This window comes from Tenrec ecaudatus, chromosome 12, assembly GCF_050624435.1.
Source record: "Tenrec ecaudatus isolate mTenEca1 chromosome 12, mTenEca1.hap1, whole genome shotgun sequence".
In the NCBI taxonomy this organism is placed as follows: domain Eukaryota; kingdom Metazoa; phylum Chordata; class Mammalia; order Afrosoricida; family Tenrecidae; genus Tenrec; species Tenrec ecaudatus.
Window position 1 is genome coordinate 31,332,193 of NC_134541.1, and position 15,976 is coordinate 31,348,168.

The window sequence follows — 15,976 nt, forward strand, 5'->3', positions numbered from 1 at the left end:
TGCTGAGATTCCCATCTTTATGGGGCTTTGGATATGTCATTTACCTATCTGATTACACTGAAGAAATAGGAGAATAAGTTTTAATGGCCCAGCCCCTTCTATCTTGTACTGTCAAGGAGTAAACAGGTTACATAGGAGAGAGCCATATTCTCTGCAGGTGATCAATAAGTAATAACTAATACAGGGGGCTCCCTAGATCTTCCACCAGTGGACAATGGAACTGAGGGCAGTAAATAGAGCCTGGCTTTCAATTGCCAAAGATATATGAATGTCAAATTGGAACCTAAAAAGCCCAGGGCCTACGTACTGTCTTTCCCATTTACAGGAGGCAAAACTAACTAACCTCTATCACAGAGAGGTGGTGATTTGAAAATAGCCATTTAGCTATAAAACCTATTCGCTCTCTCCTAAAGAAAACATTGTAAACTCGTAGGCTACATATTTGCTCTATTTGGTTCACACAGTAGTTTTTTCAATTAAAAAATTGAGATCATATCCACAAACACAAAACTCACCATTTTGAAGTGTATAATGCTGAGCAACCACCACCACCTAATTCTAGAACATGTCTATCCTCCCCAAAGAAACTCTCTATCTCTTCACAGTTATTCCGAATATCGGCTAGCATTTCTGGGGATCCACTAATTGACTTTCTCTATGGATTTGTCTAATTTGGACATTTCATATGAAGACAGGTGAGGCTTTCCACTCCCCTTGAGTTAAGTCTTGGAAACTCATAAGGGCAGCTCTACCCTGGCCTGTAGGGTTGCCTTGAGTAGGGTTTGACTTGATGGCAGTGGGCTTGGTTTTTGGTTTGGCTCCTTTTATTTAGCCTAAGTTCATCCATGTTGTAGAACATGTATCTAGACCGCATCCCTTTTTATTCCTGAGTAACATTCCATTGTATGGATATGCCACATTTTGTTTATCTATTAATCACCTGAGGGGACACTTAAATTTTATTTCCACTTTTTGGGTACTACAAATATTATTGCTACGAACATTTCAGTATACATTTTTTCACAGTATTTTAAAAAACAAATTGCCTGTTAAGTTGATACGAGGTGACAGGACCATATTATTCCATCTTTGTTTAAATATTTTCAAAAGCAATGATAATTGTCATTATTAAAAGAAAAAGCAATCTTCAGTTTCTCAAAAGGAAGAAAGGGAAGGGAGACAGGAAAGTCTATCTATCTGGTGGCAGCACTGCCATCTCTGGTTGATGCTGACTCACATTAACCCTACAGGGCAGGGTAGAACAGCCATTGTGAGTTTCCAAAATTTTAACTCTTTATAGGAGTATAAAGTTCTGTCTCTCCAGTGAAAGGAGCGCTGGTGGTGTACTGGTTATGTCAAGGGCTGTGACCTGCATGATTGGCAGTTTGAGACCACCAGCAGCTCTGGGGGAGCAAAATTGGGCTTTGTATTCCCGTAGCCAGTTATAAACTCAGAAGTGCATAGGGGGTCATTATGAGGCAGCATTAACTCGATGGTTGGGAGTTTGGTTTGGTTTCTGATTCTCCAGAGTGGCTGATAGTTTCAAACCGCTGAACTTGCACTTAGCAGCCTAACAAATAACCATGATGCCACCAGGGCTCCTGTATCTGCCTATAGCATTACCACCACCACCCCCCGCCCCCCAAATCAGATGATCAGCAAATCCATGGCTGTCCAGCATTAGGCTCTAAAAACTAGCCAGTGGAGATGCCCCATGTAAACATGGACACAACTCACTGCCATCCAGTCAGTCTGTCTAAGAGACCCTAAAGGACAGAGTAGAATTGCTTCCTGTTTCGCAGACTACATTTCTATGGGAGCAGAGAGCCTCATCTTTCTCCTGAGGTCCCCATGGGTTTGAATCGCCAACCTTGCCACTAGCAGCACAATACCGTGCCACCAGGCGCATAAGACAAACACAGCTTGCTCCATTCATTTATCTCCTTGTCCAATTTCTACAGGCATGAATAATTCCTGCACTATGCGTGGGGTATCTATCCCCCACTTAAAAAAAAAACCAAACAAACAGAAAGAGCTTTTGGCTTTCATAGTAGGCATCATTCCAACCCCCAACCCGGAGGATGAGCAACTCACTCTGAGTTAGCGTAACCAGTGCTACCACCTGGGAAGGTTTTCTCTTGTCACAGTGAATTTTTCTTAAAAGCAGTTTCACTTGAACCTTGTTTTTTGTTATGGCTGATTTAAGAGAACAGTGTGTGGCTGTGAAATTTTCTTTCCTACTAGGGAAAAATGCTGCAGAAACTGTTGTGATGTTGAACACAGCTTACAAAGACAGCACTATGGGAAAAACTCGAGTGTAAGTGATTTTCTTGTTTCAGAAATGTTGATTGATGACAAACCTTGAGCTACATATCTGTCAGCTTCTCAAACGAAAATGTTGACTTGTAGTGCATTTGGAGTTCATTCCATCAAGTCAGACTGTTAATCAAGCGTTCTGTTTAGAGCTCCTGAAAAGACTGCATCATAGTTTGCGACCGAAAAAAGGCCTGGTTTGTGGCAGACAGGGAAGTGGTTTTGCTACCAAGACAATGCATCACACAGCCATCTCAGGTTTTAGGCACACACAAAAAAATAATAATAACAAAAAAACTCAAAAACCCAGCATGCTTCTCTTGCCCCACACACCTTACTCACCTGACTTCGCTCCATGTGACTTCTTTTTGTTTCCAAGAATGCAAAGGGACAGGAAAGGGCAGCGATTTGATGACGTAGAAGAGGTGAAAAAAAACAAAACAAGGGAGGTGCTGTCAGGTATCCAAACAGATGAATTTGAAAAATGTTTCCAAGAATGGAATAGTAGATTTGACAAATGAAGGTGATAAAAGTTGTTTTGTAAAAAAAAATTTAAATACAAAACTTTGAAAAGAAATCCGTTTTTGGGTGGTAGCCCCTTCATAGAAGTAACAACTGGGGAAAAATATGGGCAAAAAATTTTCAGCATCATTACATGCAATGACGAAGATATTTTTGTTCTTATTTTCAAACTGTTCCTAATTTAGTTTTCATGACTAGTTCAATCAGAATATTTTTTAAAAGCACCTTGAAGTAGCTTACAGTCTTCCTTTTGCCAAAAAACTGCCATGAACTTACAGGAAAATTCTAATGATCCAGGCTCCTCCTCTGTGTCCCAACAAGGACTCACACTGCGCAGTGTACAGATTCCTGTCTGGCTAAACCAAGTTCCACTAGCAGGACATAACGCATCTATTAACAAGAGTCTACCATAGATGTTGACACATGAAAACAACCCAGAAATACTAGTTTTGGGGTGTTTTTTTTTTTGGTTGGGGGGCTGGGGGGGGGATGGGTAGATACTGCAACAAATAAGCCAAGCAAATGTTACAGTTATAACAATGAAAAGGGGAAAGTCTCTAAAATGGATCAAGGACTTGACCTCTCCAGCATATACAATGTAGCATGGGTATATATATATATATATATATATATATAGAGAGAGAGAGAGAGAGAGAGGAGGTTTTACTAGATGCTCAGAGGGTTGCCTTACTCAGGATTAAGAACTCTGAGCTAGATAAACAGGGAAAGTAGTACAATTGAAAGACTATAAACAGAGCTGTTAATTTAGTAATGTACATAAATCCCTTTAAGAATTAATTTCTTAAACCAAATACATTGTATTCTTTCCTGAAGGAAGAAAGGAAGACAATGTACCCTGGGTTTCAAGAACGTGAGATTCTAGCTTGATAACAAAGTGTCGCTTTAAAGAAGCTCCAGTAGCACTCAGAGCCAGGCAGAGACAAGGGTTACAAAAGTGCGCTTTACTTCTGCCTCACCTCCCTGCTTAAAAATAGGAACTTGGATTTCTTCACAAGTATCCAAATCTTAAAGATTCTTTTAGACTCTTACTTACATTTTTACATATTCTTCTGTGCAACGAAAACTGGTCTTTTCCCCAAGTGCTAAATAAAGCCAAGATCATTCCATGATTCTGGCCTCCTGAATTTTAAAACTGACATGCCATCTAATTACTAAACTTTCTTTACATCTAAACCACTGTCTGCCAACATTATTTAAAATCACTCGGAGAAAATAGTATCCGCATAGTTAAAAAAAAAATCAAATACATTGCCATTGAATTGATGTAGACTCATTGCAACCTTGACAGGGTCTCTGAGGCGATAACTCTTTAGGGACCCGAAAGCCTTCTTTCTCCCACATCTGAATGGCAAGCGGGGCAAAATGACCCAGACTCCTCACGGCATGAAAAGCTATGGCCAGAGGCTTAAGAGGACGACTTAGGACAGTGGTTCTCAACCTTCCTCATGCCGCGACCCTTTCATACAGTTCCTCTTGTTGTGCTGACCCCCCCAACCATAACATTATTTTTGTTGCTACTCTTTAACTGCAATTTTGCTACATTATGAATCGGGATGACTTAGTCTGTAATCCCCATCACAGTACACTGGCTGAAAACTGCTGGTTGAAATAATCTAGAGATTGACAGCCGAATAGTCAAAATCCATGTAGCAGGTCAAGAAAAACATTCCACGACTCCCCTTTGTCAAGATATGCAATGATGGCTAACCAACAGATAGAGAACCATTCATTCTAAGATCTACTTTGAGGTCACAGGTAGAAAATGAAAAAAGAACAAACATAAACTAAATCTCCTAACCTTATCTTGGGAGAGTAAGTCAAAACAGGTTAATGCTAAAAAGATATATAAATGAAGTTGTCCCAGCCCTCCCTGCTCAATATTGTTTCAGTTTATGGCAATATGAGGGCCAATAATACTTTCTCTCACCTGCCAGGCTAATGATTCACAAGTAGTAGGTTTATTTTTTGTTTGTATGTGTGTTTAAAACAGGAAAAAAACAACTACACAGCTCAAAAAGATTACCAACTTCCTAATCGTTCTTCTAACCTGCTCTGACTTCAAATCCCAAGATTCCAAGTATACATATGGATCAGTAAGGAAATGGTCCCTTTAAAAACAACAGTGCTAAGTTTTCCTAGTTTTGATAAGGCCTGGAATTCTGAATATAAATATTAAAAATAATATTTAACTCATGAAACTTCCCCCCACAGGATTATTTAACTTTGAGCTCACAATCTTAATATTACTGTGCCCTTCTGCTTTTAGGTAGGCACCTACAAAAATGGGAAGAAAAACCACACAATTTTGTTTTCTAAACATGGCATGGTAGGAGCTGCACACTCTCATCATAAAAATAAACAGGGTGAATGGAGTGGGTAAGACATGACAAAATAAAAATTTATAAATTATCAAGGGTTCATGAGGGAGGGAACAGGGAAGGAGAGGGAAAAATGAGCTGAAACCAAGGGCTCAAGCAGAAAGGAAATGTTTTGAGAATGATGCTGGCAACAAATGTACAAATGTGCAAAGGAAATGTTTTGAGAATGATGCTGGCAACAAATGTACAAATGTGCTTGACACAATGGATGCATGTATGGATTGTGATAAGGGCTGTACGAGGCCCCCAAAAAATGATCAAGAAAAGAAACCAAAATAGGTTCAGAAGTTCAACGACCTGCCATGGTCACAGTACTAGTAAACGGGCGAATGAATTGGTAGTCTGTTTGGACTCGAGGTCTGGACAGGCTCCATTTGTGGCTTCAACACTTATTTTCTAGACTCCTGCACACTGCCCACCAGAAACACCACAACTGCATGGGAAGCAAGGGGGTGACGGTGAGTTTCAACAGCCAGGAATTAATTTTCATTGTTCTCATAAGGGGGCCTGGCCACTATTGCGTAAAAATCAGGTTTTAAAAGAAGGAAGAACAACCCCCAGGCCACTGAGTATTTGTAGTCATTCTGTGGATAGACATGAATACACAAAACACCCGCAACTACTTGAAGGGACTGATACACACAGGTTCTTGCTCTGCCTAGGGAATTTGTAAATTAAGAATACAGAAAAGAAGGAGTCAAGATTATGTTAGAGAGCAGGGAAAGAAGAAACTGCTTATAGGAAGAAGTTCTCCTTTGGCCATCCCCAACACAACTAACCTGCAATCAAAGAACCACTGGGAAAGAAGAGCTGTGCTCCAGGCTCACCAATCTACTGGGGAGCATACCTAGAAGACTGAGCTGAGGGGCCACTGCACCGCGTGGGAGGGAGAGAGCCCAGGAGCACCAAGCCTGGCAGTCAGGAACGTCACACAGCAAATGAGGCCATCAAAACTGGGCACCCCTCAGTAACAGCAATTCAGGACCTCAGCTGTACCTAGCAGGCCACATCAGAAACAGGAAATACTCATAAAATAAAAATAAAGAGCTACTGGCAGCAGAAAAAGGAACTCAGGAAAAATAAGGTTTGAAGAGTTAAGAGCACTGGCAATCAAGTGTCTTCAGAGACTGAAAAGGAACTGATATTAGCCAAGCACCTACATGCCAAGCACTTTATAAATAGCCCCTTTGATCCTTGCAACAGCCCTGAGATAATACAAGTTAATTCACATAGAGCACTTACTATACAAAAGGCAAGCTTCTAGGGGCCTTAGTTATTAATCCTGGTAAGAACTCTACAGTACATCTAATCTTTTGGAAGCACTAGAACAGTGAATTGTAAGACCAAGGTAGTTGTTAACCCAACTGTAGAGATGAGACCAGCCAGGTTCAGAGGTTAAGAAACTTTTCCGGAACTTGGTCGGCCTCACTCAAGTTTGAGTTCTTTCCCATTATCCAGCTGTTTTCCCCTACCCAGTAAATACAGCTTAAACACTGCATTAAGAATGCAAAAGTTGTCCCACCTCTGCAGCCATTTCAGAAACCACATCCAAAACAAAAACAATAGGCTTTTCAAAGGACAATCCCTTGGAAGGTCACTGAGTTGTGTTGTGATGTGTCCATGTCTTTTCCACAGGGTGCCACTCAACTGGGAGTGAGGGCAGGGACAGGCTGAGATCCTTGGCCCAGGATCTGTTTTAAGTGCAGAAGGTACTCAAAGTCTGCTGGATGCATTTGTCCACTCATTTTAAAAAGTTGATGAAATGGTTAAATTTTGAACAGTTTGGAAACCCTACTATCACCAAGGAAAATTGGAACATGCTCATTAGGACATTAGTCATAACCTCAGAAAAACTTTCAAGTGGTCACTTTTCAGGCAGATTAAAAGGTTTCTGCTAATAAAAACCTGTAAGAAAAGCCTATCTAGAATTTTTTTCTTTAAGTGGCCAACCTAAAGTTGCTTGAGGTATGACTGCACAGTATTAGCCAATAGGGTGGCTATGAGTTGGAACCGACTCAAATGGGTTTGAGGTTGTGTGTTTTTTTAAATAATACAGTGTTTCCTATGCAGGGAAACACTATCACCACTAATGTAAAAAAAAAAAACAAACAACAAACTTGCCCACCATAGCAACTGTTACTAAGTTCTTTATGTCTAAAACTGAAAGACAGAATTTATTGCAACCAGTGAAATGGTACCATTAGAAGTATCTTATGAGAAACTGTAAATTCTTTTACCCTAAACTTTTGGAAAGACTGAATCCTTGATTTTCCCAATGTGGAAAACACTATTTCTGGTCGGCAGCTAAAACCAAAACACAACAATTAACCAGTGGCCAATGGAGGCACTTCTGACTCAAGGACGACTCCATTTATTTTACAGAATTGGGACCCAAGAGCCCCACAATGGCTGCTGTCTTAGGCAATCAAGCGCCGGGCTCCTGAGGCATCTCTGGGTGGATCGGAATCACCAGCCTTTTGGTTCGTAGCTGAGAAGTGAACCATTTGCACCACGCAGGGACTCGAACCAACAGTTCCAAAAACCCAAGCCACAATCACTGCCGAGTCGATGTCAACTCATAGCGACGCTACAGGACTGGGTAGGAAGTGCCCCGTGAGTTTCCAAGATAATAACGCTTTTCAGGAAAAATCTTAAACCCTGTCTTTCTCCCTGAGAGCAACTGGTGGCTTTGAACTGATGACCAATTCATAACCAATATGCCATTAGGGGGTCGCCTTGCTCTGTCTCAAGGTAGGTCTGCTGAAATGCACCCAGAAGCAAACTATCAACTGTCTTAACTCAATGCAAATAAATTCCTTGTTAAAATGACAGTACACACACACACACACACACAAAAGGGGCGGATTAAAAAAAAAGATAGCACACTAATTTTTCCTAAATAATCTTAGTGGATAGTTGGTTTGAAAAGCTCGCTGGCCTAGATTTCTCTTTACAAACAACCAAATGATGGTGACTACTTCTGAAAAGAATTCATTTTAGGCTTCTTAAGAAATTTAGGTATGTGAGCATACTAATATTCTTGTGAAATTAGAAAATAGAGAGCTTGGCTCAAGTCATCCAATGAATTTGGATAACCTAAAGATCAACAGAGAGCTTCTTATTTTAAATAAGAGTGACACAAGCATTACTTTTACCTTAAAATCCTTATCTAGTACCTAATCCAAGATTATAGCTTCATGGAGTTAATTCTGACTCATGACAATCCTACAGAGAAGAACCTCCCCTGTGGGTTTCCCATGTGAATCTCTATGGGAGCAGAAAGCCTTATCTTTCTGTGACTGGTGGTTTTGAACCACTGACCCTGTAGTTTAGTAGTGAAACGTGTAACCCACTACACCACCAGGGCTGCTTATAAACACATCTTACCAGTTCTCAATTTCTAAACTTGCAGAAGTTAGACTGGGATGTGATACTTATGCAAATGTTTCCATGCAATTGTCCTACAGCTATCTAAATGTTATACCTATTGGTGTTTCAGGGGCACTGTGTTAGGCACTGATGGACCCTGGTAGTGGGTTACACATTGGGCTGTTAACCATAAGGTCTTCAGTTCAAAACCACAAAGGCAGTTCTCTGTTCTTCAGGGTCACAGTACATCTGAATGAACTGGATGCATTATGTGAATCTTTACAAAGATGCTAGGAGTTAACAAGTGCAGGAACAACCAGTCTAAAGTAAGAGCATTGAGAGGAGCAAGGGAGGGGTTTATCGTGAAGTGTGGGTCAAAAGGCATAGGATCCCACGGTCTGGACTGGGGTTGGTGGACAGCCAGTTCCAGGGATCAGAGCCTTGGTTGAGTTGTTCGAGCTTTGGTTGAGTTGCTCGAACCTGTAGCCCAATGTTCCTTACTCTTACCCAGAAGTCAAGCAGACCATCTCAAAATCCTTCGATCCTAATTTGCTGTTAAGTCTATCTAGTCAGGTAAAAAAACAAATGGTCTAATTTCTTCCATCTTCTGAAGTTCACTTAATATTTTTGAGGAAATACTTTATGAATCCAGCCAATAGAATAACAACAAAAGACTTCCAAATCTGACTCAAATGACAATGAGCCCACAAGTCTAGGGGTGGGTTGGGGGGGTGGGGTAGAAGAGAAAAGACTGTTGTAGAAGAGGCCATCAATGAAAACAAAATAAACAGCATTCCATCCATTTCCATTTTACTATGTGATGCAACTGACTTAATGGTAGCTTTGTTCCTAAGGAAACCCCTAAAGGTTTTTCTTTAGTCAGTCAATAAAAATCAGTAAGGATATGATATCATTTATCCAAGAATTACAGTAACTGATAATATTTTTATAAAGAAATCCTACCCCAAAAGCCTCGAGCTCTAGAATCTATGTATTACCAAATTTGTTATCTAGATTCTTCAAGTTGCACCCAAAGACACTGACAGGGTATTTATATATCCAGAAGGAGGACTAAATTCCACTCAACAATGTTAATCTGCGAAGTCTTCCAGGACCAATCGTTTTACGAAATTGTACTTTGCTGCCTTTGTTCTCTGGGAATAATTCCCAAACCAAATCCTGTATTTGTTTTCTATTGCTGTCATTACAACTCTCTAGTTTCTATAGAGCAGCCGTAGGCTTGGCTGTTCCTCAGCTGGTGGTCTCAAAAAGCCCAAGTCAAGGTCTTTGCAGAGCTTATGTTCCTTGCAAAAAACAAACTGGAGTCAGAAAGTGCTTCTGTGGAGGTTGTTTGCAGAATTGCATTCCTTCCGGTTGAGGGACTGAGAGTTTCCTGGCTGGGACAAGCCACCAACATTCCATCTTATGCTTTCCATAGGCCCCCTCCAGCAATGGTGGCTTGGCTCTCTCTCAAATTTAAAATCTCTCAGACTTCCCATTTTGGCAAAAAATAAAAAGTTTAGTTGGTGGCCTGTAGTTACAAGCAAAAGGTCAACAGTTCAAAATCGCCAGCCATTCCTTGGGAAAGAAAGGACAGGGCCTTCTACTCCCACAAAGAGTTACAATCTCAGAAACCCAGAGGCATTTCTGCCCGGTCCTAAAAGGTTGCTATGAGTTGGCATAGACTTGTAGGCATTGAGTATGGTTTGGGTTTTGGAGGATTAGGGAGGCGTTCTGGAATCATAGTCAGTTGTGAGCTGGACTGCTAAGGTCAGCAGTGCAAAGTCACTAACTAACCACTGCTTTGAGGAGAGATGTGGCTTTCTACTCCATAGAGAGTTACAGTCTTGGAAACCAACGGGGGCAGTTCTACCATGTCCTACAGAGTGGCTGTGAGTCAGCAATGATTAAATGACAGGGAGTTTTCAGTTTCAGGATTACATTTAGTGTCTGGATGATGCTTAATACTAATGCTTAATTAATACTAATGGAGACTGGACTTGTTGAACTCTAGGGAGCAAATTTGACTTTCACACACCTGAAGTGGCCCTGAGTAGGAATCAACTCAAGGGCAAATGACCATTTTAATGAGATTGGGCTCTTCCAGAAAATACAGGATAATCATCCTACCTAACTTAAGGTTCTTAACCTTAATTTTACCAACAAAGTCCCCTTTTCTCATTTTAGTAACAAAACCAGACTCAAGTGATGAGACTGTGAGCATCTTTAGGTAGATTAGCTAGTCCTTTGTCCCACAAAGATTCACTACCAAACTCACTGTCATTAAGCCGATTCCAACAGAATGATCCCACAGGACTGCCCCTGTGGGCTTCTGAGAGTAGAAAGCTTCATGGGAGTAGAAAGCCTCGTCTTTCTCCTAAGGAGTGCCTAGGTTTTGAAGTGCTGATCTTGTGGTTAGCAGCCCCAAAGCCCAACCCACTTGGCCAACCGGAACTCTTCCCAAGGATTCACAGTTCTTGCAAATGCCAAAAACTTTCATCCCATTCCAAGGTCCTCAAGTTTGTTGTCATTATACCATTAAAAAAATCTCATTACTTCAAAAGCCTCATATCTCATAATCTAAATCAGGCATTGATGAGGCTCTGGTTAAAATCAATTAAGTCCAATTCCTGGGGGAAAATACCCAAGAATGCTACACATCCCCCAATTATAATGGCAGGGCCTAGGATAAATGAGACACCCCAGTTTAAACTGGGGTGTGGTGTTAAAACAAATGGCAGGCTCCAGTCCAAAGTTGTTTTGAGATCCAGCGAGGCAAACGCTCATGTGTGTCAAAGTCTGTAAGTGGACTCTGGCTTGGCTCCACCCTCTGGGAGCCCAGTCCCATCCTTCCCAAGTGAAAAGGTAGCCTGCAGTTTCCTGAGGTCGCTTGTCAGTAGAATGTGCACAATATAACAGTCTTCTTCAATTTCTTCCTCCCAACCACGTTAGAATGAATTTCTCAAGAACCCTGTAAACTTTCTGTGAAGTTCTCTCCACTGGACAGGTGTCTGGTGGTGGAGTGGCTGTGCGGGGCTGCTAATCGCAAGGGCACGCAGTCGGAAACCACCAGCTGTTCCGAGGGAGACTTTTACTCCCATAAATAGTTATAGGCTCCATACAACTCGGAAATACGAAATTGGATAACATGTGAATTATATACAAATAAAACAATAAATTAAAAAGCCAGTCTCAGAAATCCATGGGGCCCGTTCTACTCTGTCCTGTAGGGTTGCTAAGAGTGGGAATTGACTTGATGGCAGTGAGTTTGAGACAGAGGCCAAGGAGTTCTGGTGGTACAGTGGTTGCTCACTGGGTTGCTAACCACAAGGTCAGCAGTTCAAAACTACCAGAAAAACACGAAGCTTTCTGCTCCTGTAAAGAGTTACAGCCTCAGAACCTCACTGGGAGAGTTCTACCCTGTCCCGCAGGGTCACTATGAGTTGGCAGGCATCGACTGGATGGCAGTAAGTGAGATAGAGGCTCCATCTACAATTAAAAAAAACCCCAAAATACCTTCTCTAATCATTGGCTTTGGTTGAGATAGTTGGGGACTGGACACCCTTAAGTTTCCTTACACTAGAGGCCCCTAGTTTGATTCTAGAATCTGTGAGTCACACCCTGAATCTCTTCAGACATTTTAATGTGACTGAATACTCTCATCTTTTGATCTCTGAAGTTTTAGTAAAAAGTTATTTTGTCATTTTTGGAGGTAATCTCTTAATTTTCGTATCTTTTATCATCCAGATGGGCTGAATACTTCCCAAGTCTTGGTCCTTTTGATTTACATTTTTCTCTCAATTTATCTCTTTCCTCTCACATTTTAAAATAAGAAGCAAGAAACCAGGCTTCATTTTTAACACTTTAAGCCTGGAAATCTCCATAACTAAATATCCAAGCTCATCATTTACAAGGTTTTTTTTCTACATAACTGTAAGACACAGTCCTGTTAAGCTTTTCAGCTACTATGTAACAAGGATCCCCCCTCTTCCCCTTTCCAAAATATATACTCCATTGCCTTCAAGGCTCTCAGGGACAGTAGTTTTAGCATCCAAATTCTAATATGATGGTGCACAGGTTGCGACAGGGCAACTGGGGGCTCTTATGTTTCTCACTTCCTTCTGAGCTCGCTAGCGAGAACCACTGGCCTCCAGATTTCTACTAACATTCTGCTCAGAGCTGTCTGATCTTTTCCTTTCATGTTCCTCAAACTGCTGAATCCAAAATGACTCCCGCTTTTTTAGCCAGCAGCACCCCACTCTGCCACCATTAAAAAAAATAAGCTAGTGTTCTGCTACCATAACAAATTAGCACAAATGCATGGGGCTTCACAACACAACACAAATATATCATGTAAGTTTCTGTAGGTCAGAAGTCAAGTGAGCTTGGCTAGGTCCTCTGCTTAGGATCTCAAAAGGCCAAAATCAAGGTGACCAGAGGGCTATGTTCCTTGCTGAGACTTTGGAAGAATATGTTTGCAAACATTCAGGTCGTTGGTTGAATTAAACTGGAAATTGTGAGACTAAGGTTCCCATTTCCGGCAGACTTGGCATGCAGAGCCCCCTCTCACGTTTTGAATCTCAGAGACTCCAGCTAGAGAAACTTTAAGCACTCACAGGGTTAGACCAAGGAGCAGTGGTGACATGGCAGTTAAATGCTTAGCTGCCAACCAAAAGATAGGTACTTTGAACCCACCAACCTGTTCATGGGAGGAAGATCTGACTGTCTGCTTCTGCCAACCTGACAGCCTTGGAGAAACCTAACAGGGCAGTTCTACCTTGTCCTAGAGTCACTATGAGTGGGAACTGAAGTGACAGCAACAGGTTTGTAATTAGACTGAATGCATCTTAAAGCCCTCAATCGTAATGATTAGCCATGCAATGTAACACCCAGATTCCAGAGGACGAGGGAATGGGCACATTTGGGGTCATTCTGTGCACTATCAGGTGCACGGTAGATTCTGACTCATAGTTACCCAATAGGACAATCAAAATGCCTACAGTTTAACCTTTAAGGGATCAGATCCTTTGGGACAGGGTTTGAATCGCACACATACCTTCACAGCTGGGCATGTACCCAGTGCTGCCATCAGCCCGCCTGAGTCTGTCTACTACAAGCCCCCAAGCCCTAACAGAGGCTTTAAATTCTGGTTAGGACAAAAGTGTCCCCTTTCTTCCAGTGTATGTGAGGTATGGGTGTATGTTTGAAGGCAACAGTAAAAGCACAAACTCATTCCGGAAGAGAGTTGGTAGGCAACTGGAGAACTAAAAATACATCGTGGAAAAGAAGCTGCCAACAGTTTCACCCCCAAACAGCAAGGCAATTCACTCATTAGTCAGAAACTACCCTATACTTCCCCCACCCCCTTCTCTTCATCCCTGTATTCAGTCTAAGAGAACATAAGAAGGCACACTTTTTTTAAAGGTAAAGTTGCCCCAGGGCAATATAATTTTTTAATCAGTTCATAAATCAATCTAAGCAGTCTCCAATTGTTTCATTCTTTCTCCAAGTCATACCTCCTCCCCCCAAAGCAGATGAAAGCCAAGTATTTCAAAGTCAGAGAAGGACGAACTTGCCAGGTAAGGCAGACTGCAAGTAAATGTCCCCAAGTGAGTGGAGGGCGCATTAGTACTTGGTCCAGGGCCTTCAGCCCCAGGTACAGCAAGCCAACTGACTTGGAACGAAACAATGCAGCTGCTCCCAGGAGACTGTTCTGACTATTCTTGATGACCAGTTTTACTCAGAACTGCATGTATACCAGCAAGTCCCTTTCACATGGTGCAGGTCAGATCTCTTGAGCGCTTACTACTGGCCAGGAACAGTCAATCTACTTCTCACCACCAGTGGCTGAGCTACATAAAATATGACCATCCCATTTTACAGAGAGGAAAACTGAGGCACACAGAGAGTAGGTCACACAGTTAAGCAATAGTGGCATGGCTATTATTCAAGTGGGGTAGTTCTAACCACTGGCCTCCATGGCCACCCCTTGGGTGGAAAGAGCTGTCCAACTCAGTCTCCCCCTTCTTAGCTCCCTCTTCCCCCCCCCCCAGCCCCCCATTTCCTCTATCCAGACTCACATGTTCCCACAACCCAACAGTGGCAAAGTGATCAAGTCTTCCCAAATAACTTGGTGTTCGCCTCCTGGCCCAAACTCTTTCCCTCCCCATGGAAGCATGAACCAAGAAGCCAAATTCTGACCCCGACGTCGCTTCCCCCCAACTACAAAGCCCCACCCATCACCTGCCTCACCTCGAAAATGTTCCAACACGGCGAAACACAAACAGTAACACACTCAACTCAGAAGTCCTACTCGTACAAAAGGTCATCAACTTATACCTGTAGGCGTACATATACTTTCAGCCAACCCTTCCGTCCACAGACGGCTCTCTCCTTCCACCCAGGCTCCCAACCAACCTGTAACTCCCAACTCCACCCGGCCGATCCTCTTCGGGGCCACCTTCTCCTGCCTCCCCAGCGACCACACCCGGAGTTCCCTTCACCTTGCACCCCAGTCTCCAGGTGCTCGGTCCAAACCCTTCCTCGAGGGACCTTTGAGGGGCCCTGCTCTAGCGGTCCTCCCCCGCATAAGGGCTTACCCCACAGTACCCAGCAGGCACCACTCCCTTCTGCACCCTCCCCGGCAGCCCCCTCAGCCCCACCCCACATGCTCCCACACCCCCGAGGGCGACTCCCTCCCCCCAAGTTGTCTCCTAGTCCCCGCCCCAGTCCAGCCCTCTTCCCGGCAAGAAGCTGGGCTCCAAGAGCTGGCTCCTACCCTCGCCTTGGCCCCTGTCCCCCCAGCCGCGCTCCCTGCCCTCGGTGCGGGTGGCCCCAGGCCTCCCGATGGGCTGCAGGGACCTCGGCTGGTGAGTATGTGGGGAGGGGGGGCAGGGGAAAGCGAAGGGCCGCTCGGGAGTCTGCTGGAAGCTTGAGGAGCGGCCGATCCCCGCTGTCCCACTCGGGGCCACCCCCGGCTTTCAACGACCCTCCTTGGTGGCTCCCAACGTACCGGTGGTGGCAGCGGCAGCGGCGGCGGCCGCTCTCCCGTCTCTTCACACAGACAATATGGCGGCGGCGGAGGAGGAGACACACGGCTCGGCCGCCAGCCGCAGGGACCAGAGCGAGGCTGCGGCCGCTGCCGGAAGCGGAAACCCCTCCCCTTCTAGGAGGTGGGGCGGGGCCACTTCCGACTCCTCCTCCCTCAGCGGAAGCTCGCTGACTGCGGCCATGCTGGGCTGTGCTATTTTCTCTGTGGGGGTGCAGCTCCCGATTGAGCTGCAAAATGTAAGGAGTTGCCGGCGTAAAACAGGATGAAGAGGCTTGAAATGGTGGCTCACATGTTATTTCAATACTCCTCTGAACAGACGAGA

At 43.5% G+C, this 15,976-nt stretch overlaps 1 protein-coding gene across 1 annotated transcript in view; it reads right to left on the reverse strand.

Moving 5' to 3' along the window:
• CSNK2A1 (casein kinase 2 alpha 1) overlaps window positions 1–15,770 on the reverse strand; it is a 46,365-nt gene extending 30,595 nt beyond the window's left edge. Inside the window, 1 exon segment of the mRNA XM_075563849.1 lies at window positions 15,616–15,770. The gene's annotated coding sequence lies outside the window, so the exon portion shown is untranslated.
• Between the last annotated feature and the right edge of the window lie 206 nt (window positions 15,771–15,976).